The sequence below is a fragment of the Musca autumnalis genome, unplaced genomic scaffold, assembly GCF_047663935.1.
Source record: "Musca autumnalis isolate F117 unplaced genomic scaffold, ASM4766393v1 scaffold_2, whole genome shotgun sequence".
In the NCBI taxonomy this organism is placed as follows: domain Eukaryota; kingdom Metazoa; phylum Arthropoda; class Insecta; order Diptera; family Muscidae; genus Musca; species Musca autumnalis.
In genome coordinates, this window is record NW_027411755.1 from 112,071,682 (window position 1) to 112,083,310 (window position 11,629).

Here is an 11,629-nt window from a genome sequence, read left to right on the forward strand (position 1 = left end):
TTATGTAGCTATGTGTCTGCTGTTGTTTTTGTGTTTGGCATTTCTGTGCGTTTCAATTACATAAATAACCACCACCCTTTATCAATGTATGTACATATTTATCTTTTTTTGTGGCTTTTGGGTTTGTATTTAACAAAAAAAAAAAAAAAAAAAAAAAACAAAAAATAATTGTAAATACGAAATTTTTTTAACGATTGAAAAAAATGCGTTCAACAGGTTTTTAATCAATAAAATATTTTGTTTTTATCAACCATAATGTGGAAAATTTTGATAAATATTCTTGTCAATATGTGAAATAATTTATCAGTTCAAAATAAAAAAATCGATAAACATTTAGTCAATATGACAACTTTATTTTATCAAACTGTATTTTTACCTTGTGATCAAATAAGTTTATAGAACTTTGTCAATATGAAAATTTTTTATCCCCGGAAAATCGATAAATATTTGATTGAATCTTTTAATTGTTTTATCAAATGGCTAGAATTTTTTCCGTGTATCAGGATAATATGCCCCACACTGCACTGGCGTGGTATTTGTTGTTTGGTTATAGCCCTAATGAACATGTATTGAGTATTAGAAATATGTTAGACAAATTATAATTTTTACTTTTTTTAGATTTAAGAAATCTTTATCCCTATTCAAGGACGTTTGCGATTAATGATAATATATTTATGATGGTTGTAGGGGTTATTGTTGTAACAGTGTTTTTTATTATATGTGTGTATATTCATTATTCTGCTTAGTCTGGCTCCGGGTCTATCTCCAGTTTCAGGAACGTGGATGCTTCGATGGGATGTAACCACAGATCCACTGGAAAGATGAGTAAGTTGGGCTGAAAAGGGCCTGTGCCGCATACTGGGAGATGTTTTGCACAGTGCCGTCGATTCTTGCCGTCGATTCTTGCAGCTTAGACGGCTGCACTTTCCCAAGCCTAGTTGAGCCAAAACTAAACTGGTTTGTCGTGACAGCTGACGCTCCTCCGCTGCGATAGATGGAGGATGTGCTCTGCAACTGCGTCCGTATAAATGCTATCCAATTCCGCTTGATATGCTTGTTGATTTAGGGGTTTTCTCTTTTAACGCTGAAGCTCTTCTTCTAGATCACGAATATTCTCTTTGACTTACCTAAATGGGCGATATCGTTTTCGAATGTGTTTCGCTAGTTTTGCGGATATTTTGTTCGAGAACGACACACGAGAATGAATTGAAAACGATTCATTCGTCGCTCAGTTTGTGGAAGGAAAACCTTCGGTTTCGAATATCGGCAATAATATTATTAGCGAATGAATGACGATAGCTTCTGCGATTGTGGCGAAAAACATTTTTTGCGGAGTTTCTTGATGGTTCTGTTATGTACCTTTTCGGTTTTTATTTCTTTGTTATGTTTGCGACTCGATATGTAACTGCCCCCCATACCATTGCTATCGCAAACGATTCGTTTTCGAATGTTTTTCAATAGTTTTGCGGATATTTTGTTCGAAACGACACACGAGAACGAATTGAAAACGATTCATTCGTCGCTCAGTTTGTGGCAGGAAAACCTTCGAATTCGAATATCGTAAATAATATTATTAGCGAATGAAAGATGATAGTTTTTACGATAGTGGCGAAAAACATTTTTGTGGTGTTTCTTGATTTTTCTCTTATCCCCCCATACCATTGCTATCGCAAACGATTCGTTTTCGAATGTTTTTCAATAGTTTTGCGGATATTTTGTTCGAAAACGACACACGAGAACGAATTGAAAACGATTCATTCGTCGCTCAGTTTGTGGCAGGAAAACCTTCGAATTCGAATATCGTAAATAATATTATTAGCGAATGAAAGATGATAGTTTTTACGATAGTGGCGAAAAACATTTTTGTGGTGTTTCTTGATTTTTCTCTTATGTACCTTTTCCGTTTTTATTTCTTTATGTTTGCGACTCGATATGTAACTGTTGATAAACATTGTTGTCTTGTGTTTGGCAACCTACCCACATGTTGTCTTTATCAACACTTATTCACTATATTACACGTAGCATTTATATCGAAATTATTTGAAAAAAGCAAATGGGAATTTTTTACAAACAATATAATTTTTTTTTTGAAACAAAAAAAATTTCAATGTAGAAAATGTTTCTCGAAACAATTTTTCTTGTGAAGAAAAAACCTTCGCCAAATGTTCGAAAACGATATCGTTTTTAAACTTTTGACGAACAAAAGAACAACGTGCTTGTGTACACCCGAAAAACATTTGCCAATTCTTCGAATGTGATATCGTTTTCGAAAGTTGTGCCGAACATTCGAATAATATCCGCACTTGGTATGGGGGGTGTTGATGGCAACTTGGGTTTGTCAACCTACATACATCATATACGAGTACCTGTATCAACACTTATCGTTTATATTATGCTTAGCATTTATATCGAAATTATTTGAAAAGAGCAAATGGGAATTTTATACAAACAACATAAAATTATTTTTTGAAACAAAAAAATTTTCAAAGTAAAAATGTTTCTCGAAACATTTTTCTTGTGAAGAAAACCCATTCACCAAATGTTCGAAAATGATATCGTTTTCGAACTTTTGACGAACAAAATAACAACGTGCTTGTGTACACACGAAAAACATATGCCAAACATTTGATTTTCGTTTTCGAAAGTTGTGCCGAACATTCGAATAATATCAGCAACTGGTATGGGGGGTACATTCCTCATATTTTTGTTTTTTATTATAAAAAAACTAGCTGAACCCGGTGCGCTTTGCTGCCCGACCAAAATAAAATATAAGGGAATGCTATACTTATATTGAAATTATTCTTTAAAATACTTTAATAAATAAATATAGCAGATTTGAAGGCTTTCTCTACACATTCAGTGCCGCGTATGGAGCTTATGTTATGGTATTTTTGTATGGTGCATGTAGTAAGACTCCTGCTAAATCCTCTCCTACTATAACTACACCTAAGTGGGTGACATTTGAAAATGTCATATCGTCACCATAAATGTCCCCTTTAAAGAAGAGAATTAAATTAGGAATAACGTTAAGATTGAGAACGTTTTTCCAAGGGCATATATAAAGCTGTTGTGACATCTTAAGTTACTATTAGGGTAACTCCCACTTGCATTGACAATTTTTAATCCAACAATAATAAAAATGAGGATAAGGACATGTCTTAAGTAAATATAGGTAACTGTTTCCCCTTCGCCCATCCCACCTAAGAAGCTTCTCAGATATATGATATTTAATTATATTAGCCTTGATTTTCTCCAACTAAAAGTACACGCATACTATAATGATGACTTCTACTGACTTCAAAGACACTTCCTTAAATATGGAATCAGAGATTCAATAATTTATTATTATTCCTTATCTCTACTCATGTGATATTTTTTAACAAAAGGATGACCTTAAATCTGAACGATTTTCAAAATATTTTTTCGAACATTTTTTAGTCCAAATTCTGCACACAATTTACAAATCTCGACCGATTTCAATATAATTAATATATAGTCCCAATACCTCCACTAGGGTTATGACTTTTTTACAACCTCATATCCCTGTATCATAGCGTGATGAGTTTTGCCATAAGATTACATAAAATCTTAATTATAAGGTGATTCGGTGAAAAAACCTCACGCACAAAATGATTTTAAAATTTGAATTTATCAAAATTATGGACAATTTTTTGAAGTCACTGAAAACAGATATATAATTGAAAATAAAATTTAGAGCCACATGAGACAATTAAAATTACATAAAATTTATTTCTCACTATTTTTCTTCAATTCTGAGAATCGTAAAAATGTCGTAAACGCTTTTATTCAAAAATATAATTTTTTAACAAAAAACAAAAAATTTTAAATTTTTTCAAAGTGGCATTTTTCGCGACTTTTTAAATATTTGAATGAAATAAACGTTATTATAGTTATTAGTAGGCTTATATCTATTCATTCGTGCGACAAAAAATAATTTTTTGAAAAAAAAGTTTTTTTTCATTTCATATATTTTTTCAAAAAATTATTTTTTTAAAATCGATTTGTGCGTGAACTTTTTTTATATTTCAATGGAATAAACGATAGCATAGTGATTAATAGGCAAAAATTCATACATCCCAGCTACAGGAAATCATTTTTGAGGAAAAATGTCAAAAAGTCATAACCCTAACCTCCACACTTAAAAACTTCATTTGAAATTGGACATTCATAGCGTATTGGTGTGCATAAAATGTCAATTCGATGTGCCTCAGTCTGCCCGTCTGTAGAAAAGTAGACAAAGCTCTCAACATTTTTAATGAAATTTTTAATAAAATTATACAGTTCCTAAGACTTTGAACGGATCTGCAAGAGGAACGAAGTCTTTTGAAAGCTGGCAGAAACTTTCGATAATTGAATAAAAATGTATTTAAATAATTTTAACAATTAGTTAAGTTAATTATAGTAACACGAAATTGTAATTGTATAATCGGGAGCATCCGAATACAAATTGGCAGATGAAGAAGAAGTATCGGTCGTTGTTTTAAAATAGACTCCAAGAACAATACCATATTTTCGGCATTTTGAAGGTTCGGAAATTAGATGTATATCACTATGTTGTAGAAAATTGTTGGTATAGACCCAAAGTGTCCGTAAAACAATACCTACATATTTTCGATATTTTGTTGGTGCTAGGCACATTGTACAATAAAAGCGTGTGCAATTTTTATCTTGGTCTTCGGTCGAAGTACAAACATTTCTTGCCGAAAATTTTCGGCGAAGCTCCACGTTTCGGCATAGCACCCATAGAACGACAACGACCGAAAGCAGTATTTTTGGAGTTGAGCATCGATCACTGCTCTGTGGGTATTCTTGATCACCTATATACCATTAATTGCGGTAATTTTGAATTTTCAGACTCGTGGTACCGGAATATGAACACAACCGCATAAAAGATGTTTTGTCGTTACTTACGGTTACAAAATTAACATCGGAATGTATTTGCTTTCCCAAATAATAAAAAAAAAACAAAAAAATTGAAACTTGAATATAAACATTTTAAGACAATCGCGAAAAAACAGTTGTAAATTGGTAGAATTTTTGATCCACGTACGAACGACATTTGAGTTTTATATACTCATAATAGAAGTCGCGTCATTGAAATATGATAGATCATGTAACAACCACATAATAAGCTTTTGTCGTTACTTACAGTCACAAAATTAACACCGAAATATATTATTTTCTTACTAAAGCAATAATAATAATTGCCTCCCTCGAAACCACTAATAATCGTTGACAATTTGTATCTTTTTAATTCCCTTTAAATAATTTCAATGCAAATTAAATAGTCGTAAATAAAACATTTCAAATATTGATAAAACTTAAACATAAAATGTCACAATTTCTGCATACTCAGAATTTTTTTATATTCCATTTGAAAAAAAAATTAAAAAAGTTGTTTGACGCTACATCAACGATTTTTGGTACATGGGTTGAGGAAAAATTCCCATCCTCAAATCTGTTCGAGATACTAATTTTGTACATTGCGCGCAAAAGTTATGGCGGTTACAATTCTGATTATTAGAAAAAATCTTATAAAAACGCTATTCATTATATCGAGAAACATTGTTAATTTATGGCTTCCTACATACTATATGTTTACTGAGGTCCCAAACCTTTAGTGAAAAAGTTGTAAATGTTCGCGGAAAATAGGAAATAATTCAAAACAATTGGTAGTTTGCAACTTGTTTTAATAAAATTCAAGCTGTTTATGCATCCGAAAATATATATAAAAATATGTACGTAATCTAAACATCGCGAAAATTCAAATGAAAATGAAAACTATAGAAATCCGTTTAGTGGTTTGTATATTATAGTAAAGACAAAAAAATATATTGAGGAAATTTATAAAATTTTTGTAAGAGAAAATATTTATTAAAATTTATTTTGTGAGTTAGTTAAAGAAAATTTAGTAAAAATAGGTCGGAGTATTCTTCTATTTTAGTATAATTTCACGCAAAAAATCAAATTTTTTATTATATTCACTTCTTGAATACCCAATAACATCTAACTGAAGATCAACTTCAAATATATTTTGGGTTCCTGTAAATGGGGTATAATCTTGAAATGAAACTCTATCGGGTAATTTTAATTTTGAAATGCGTATGAATCGCGAAATCCTTAAAATAGCTTGATGCGCATGTGGTTTACCAATACACCGAATTCTTCTCTTTTAATTTGTACACATTTGCCAGGATTTCCTTTGGCCGCTAAGATGTAGCACCGTCTACAGTTTAGTGTGCAAAAAACTGTATAACGCTTATAATTTGCACTATCATCACTATCATCCAAGAAAAAATACATCGATCTAAACCTATTTCGATAAAATCCATCAAGAACCGTGGATATAGCATCACACACTATTTTTCGCAAAAACGCGAGTGATGTGTCAGTTTCTTCATTGAAAAGGAAACGATCCACAGAAAACGTGACTAAATCCGTGATATGTACTTCCAAAAACATTTTACGCACATTTTTCGGTTTTTGCATGTGCTGTTTTCGCCGTTATAGTGGATGGATTTTCACGATTTATGATTTATATGATCCGGACCGTCAAAAAAATAAAATATCTTGGGGTCCCAGCACAATAAGACGGATATTGTAAATACTGTACCCCAAAAATAGGGTTTTTCGAAAAAATATCGCACTAAATTTTGGCCTTTGGCAGTGGATTACTCTGATGCTGTCTGGGCTACGTGGTCAATATACATATCAAATTATGAGTAAGGGGGATGCAATGGAAATTTTGAAATGTGATACATTAGAATTGTAATCTTCATTTGTATTCTTCTACTTTTACTTTGGACAGATATCCGTTATTTAAACGGTTGAACGTTTGAATAACAACGTAAAAAAACTCGTTTGCTTCAACGCGTTTTTACCATTTACGTGTTTTTATTCATTTACGGGGTCATAGCTTCCGCGAACATTTTAGCCACATTTTTGAGCGTTGATTAAAAACACTTCGTTTGATGCAATTATAACAGTGCAAACCTTGGCTTCATCAATGTTAAATTTTCTTGACTTTCCGTCATATACACTTTCCGCTAAAAATTTGAAAAAGGTGGAAATAAGCAAGTCGACAACAAAAGCCTCTAACAAAATGTGAGGAAACAATTAACTTTCTTCAAAATATATGTTTGCAAATTTTAGCGGTTTTTTTCGCGCTAAAGAATTTAAAAAGTGGAAATAATCAAGTCGGCAACAAAAGCCTGCAACGAAATGTGAGGAACAATTAACTTTCTTCAAAATATATTTTTGCAAATATTAGCGGATTTTTCGCCCTAAAAAATTTAAAAAAGGTGGAAATAAGCAAGTCGACGACAAAAGCCTGCAACGAAATATGAGGAAACAATTAACTTTCTTCAAAATATATTTTTGCAAATTTTCGCGGATTCTTCGCGATATGTCAAAAATAAAATACGTCAGATCCTTCCTTGGATAAATACGAACATTTTTAGACAAACGCGAAACAAATCGGTTGTAAATTGGTCGAGTTTTTGATTCACGTACGAACGTAATTTGAGTTTTATATAATAAAGATACAAACGAAAACGTTTGAAAAAAATCATGGGGAAGGCTGAATGTCGCTGAAAACACATACATATGATGGGAAAATGATTTGCAGATATTTTTAGATATACATACATGAAAAATTGCGCCGTAAAGGACAAATATTAGCATCTTCCCAAAATGGGTTTTCACATTTTTGAAGTGTTTGTACAATTTCTGTATGTAGAAGATTTTTTTGGGATTGCCACAAATAACACAATTTTCAATGAGAACTATTCAAAAACTGTTTAAAATAAACATAATGGAAATACTGACATAAAAAGCTTTTCGGAATCAGACGAAAGCTTTTCAATTTTTTATAAAAATTTAATACAAATTCGTTTTGTTACGAAACATTCGTTTCAAAAACAGTTTTCTTGCAAAAACAGGCTGTTAATATTGTTTCCAAGGGATAACTAATGATACAACTATAATATAGTATAGATAAATAGTGTATAAGGGATAGGTATTTCATTTTTGTTTGCTCTCTGCCACGTCTACGACCCACGTATTCGGGACTATGGGAAAGTCCGGAGAATTCCCGGGTTCACGGGAATGAAAAAATATCAAGAATTCCCATACTCTAATGAGGACGCTCCAAGTTGTTGTTCTCAGGACGGCATTCTGACAAGTTTGAATATTATTCCATCGTGTATAGGGTGTCCAAAAAACCGGTTTTTCCAAACAAAACGGTTTTCGGTTAACCGAAATTTTCAGTTTTTTCAAAAACCGGTTTTCGGTTTTCATAAATTTTCAAAACCGGTTAACCGGTTTAAACCGGTTTTGTAAAATAGGTACAAAATTGCTCATAATTGATAAATATTTGATTAAAAATGTGCGGCAAGGGGTAAATGAAGTATAACTAATTCGTTATTATATAATTATCTGATAATATCCTTGTTATTTAACATTCAACCTTAAAGTGGAGACAGCAAACATAAGTCAGAAATTGTGCTCTAAGAATAGTAAAAGCCCTTACAAATATACGATTGTGTACCAAAGGAATTAAATTTACATTTCATTAAGTCTGGATTCTCCTTCTTGCTTTGAGAACTTCAAATTATCGTGCCGGAATCAAAATGTACTTTGTTGTCGTTACCCTTTACAACCTTAAATTCGACAAGTTCTTAGTTTACTGTAATTATTCAAAAACGTATGAATAACGCCATTCAAACAACCGTGTGATATTACGTATACGCAGTTTTTTTCATGATCGTTCAATTGAACTATATTGGAGTTGTACCATTTTACACACAATATTTTCAAGTTTAAAGGTATCTGACATTTATAATTTAGCCGTACCTTTTGTTAGTTAAGTATAGTTTACTTTCAAGAATACAATTGTAATGAAATTTTAAAAATATTACTACTTTTTTTAAAACCGGTTAACCGACACAAATAACCGGTTTTTTCGGTTAACCGAAAATGACGTTTTTGGCGAAAACCGGTTTCGGTTTTGTAAGTCAAAACCGGTTAACCGGTTTCAGTTTTGGGCACCCTAATCGTGTATCACATGGATTCCCGGGCTAAACTGGCGCCGCATAGCTTACCACAGACCGACCTATCGCGTTATATGTGGTCAACCATGTTTTTATCTGCCGGCTTCCGGCTAGGGACTCTAGGACCTTGTTCTTACATTTCAGTTTGTCGCAGATAGCTGGGGCATGCTCGGACGACGGGAACGTGCTGTCGAATGTGACCCCAAGAATTTTGGGGTCGTTTGTGTTCGGAATTCTGCTACCATGACATTCGACTGTCTTCTCACCTGCGCCGTTGATGTGGTGAACAGAATGACCATATATTAAGTGGCGGATATCTGCATATTCCTCGCGTGGAAAAGGTGGTAAGATCAGACAAATAGAAGTTCAGTCTTTCACAAATGCCATCGGGGAAGGTACCTGACGCCAGGATCGTACAATCATCCGCATACGTTATGATCTCGATGCCGTCTAGAGCGTGGGATTGGATTGAAGCGGTGTGTAGGGTTAATAAAAAAAGTCGAGCGATTATATTAATTTTCCCTAGCCATCCCTTCAATCCTCCTGACACAAAAATTCACATCAAATTTTGAAACAGATACACATTTTGTTTAAATAGTCAAGCTTACATTTTCTATATAAAACAAGTTAGAAAAGGCTATAGTCGGTACGGGGCCGACTATGTGATACCCTACACCACTACCCCTGTGGATAATCTTTTCACTCGAAAACATTTCTTTTACGGAGATACGAAAGTTTTCACCTATCTGGCTTTTATACCAAATGACTTAAGGAGACTGAACCAAAATAATTAATATTTAGTTTTATATTTGACTACTCTCAACATCACCAACATCAATAGGCTTCTATCTCTGTGAGAAAATTTCGTGATGATCCGATCAAAATTCCGACCTGCAGTGTGATTGCAGAAAAAGTGGAAAAAGGGATGCATTACCGACTATTGCGATATCTCTATTATTTGACCACCTACGCCAACCTAATTTTCACAGTTTTAAAGATGGGATTTTCTACTTTCTTAATCAGGCTTTGCTTTTAGAAGTTCCCCAACCAAAGGTGTGATATCCGTCATTATTATTAAAATCGCAAAAATGAAAAGTTGGGTTCTATTAGCGACTATTGCGATATCTTCGTTGTGTGACCACCTACGACAACCTTCGTTACATCGTTTCAAAGGTGATATTTTCTACTTTCATTGCCAAGTTTTGCTTTTTATATACCCCTTATAGACGCTGAGATATTTGCTTTGGAATAAAATGTAGGCTTTTTCTCCAAATAACTTTTTTGCTCATTCCTCACCATCACCAAAATCAATAGGCTTCTTCCCCTTCGGGACCCCCATCAACACCCAAAATTTCGTAACGATCCGATCAAAATTGCGACCTGTAGCGTGATTTCCAAAAAAAATTTAAAAATGGGATGCATTACCGACTATTGCAATATCTCCGTTATTTGGTCACCTACGTCGACCTAGTTTGCATCATTGTAAAGATGGGATCCTCTACTTTCAAAGTCAGGTGATATTCGTCATTATAATTAAAATCGCAAGAATGAAAATGTGGGTTTTATTTGCGACTATTGTAATATCTTACTTGTTTGATCACCTACGAGAACTTACTTTACATCATTAGAAAGGTGATATTTGCTACTTTTACTGTCAGGTCTTGCTTTTGGTATACCCCATATAGAAGCTGAGGTATTCGCTTTGGAAAAAAGCTTTGTCTTTTTAACCACATAAGTTTTTTGCCCATTCCGACCCCTGAATATTATCCGACCATTACCAAAATTAATAGGCTTCTTCCCCTCCGGGACCGTCATCAACACCCAAAATTTCGTGACGATCCGATCAAAATTGCGGCCTGTAGCGTGATTACAAGGTTTAGATGGAAAAAGAAGCAATTATATAAAATATAATATATAATAATATATAAAATATAAATATGCTGATTTGGTATTCTTTTGCCTCCAAAGACCCGGAATGTGTACACGCAGAAAAATATATGTTAGAAATATGTTTGGATCCAAACAAATATTTGTTTCGGACTGTATATATATGTTGGGTCCAAACAAATATATCTTTGCAACATTTTGTAACATATCTGAATTTTATTTCTTTGGGTACCAATATATTTTTTTATGTTAGAATATATTTTTTATGGGTGGAGAGAGGATTTTTGTCAAAGAGAGTAACAGCAGGACTCTCGCGGATGCGGAATGCAGAAGCTTTGGCCAAACACGTGTGCTGTTTGTTGTTGTTAACCAACGTAACAAGCGAAAAGGAAAAGAAAAAATTAATTATGTTGTTCTTTTTTCAGTTGTCTAAATAAAATCGTTGAGTAAACACGGTAATGTGATGAATAAATCAGTGTTTTGTGTTTTCTTAAAGAAATGGTGCTTTTTAGTAAATTAAATGCCCAATACATTTTATAATTAGAAATTTTATAATTGAATCAAAAAGGTGATTGGATATATTTTACTGGACAAGGTAGAAATCGCTTTTATATTGGTAATTACATCAATACATTTTTCATATACATACATACATATGTATGTATGTATGT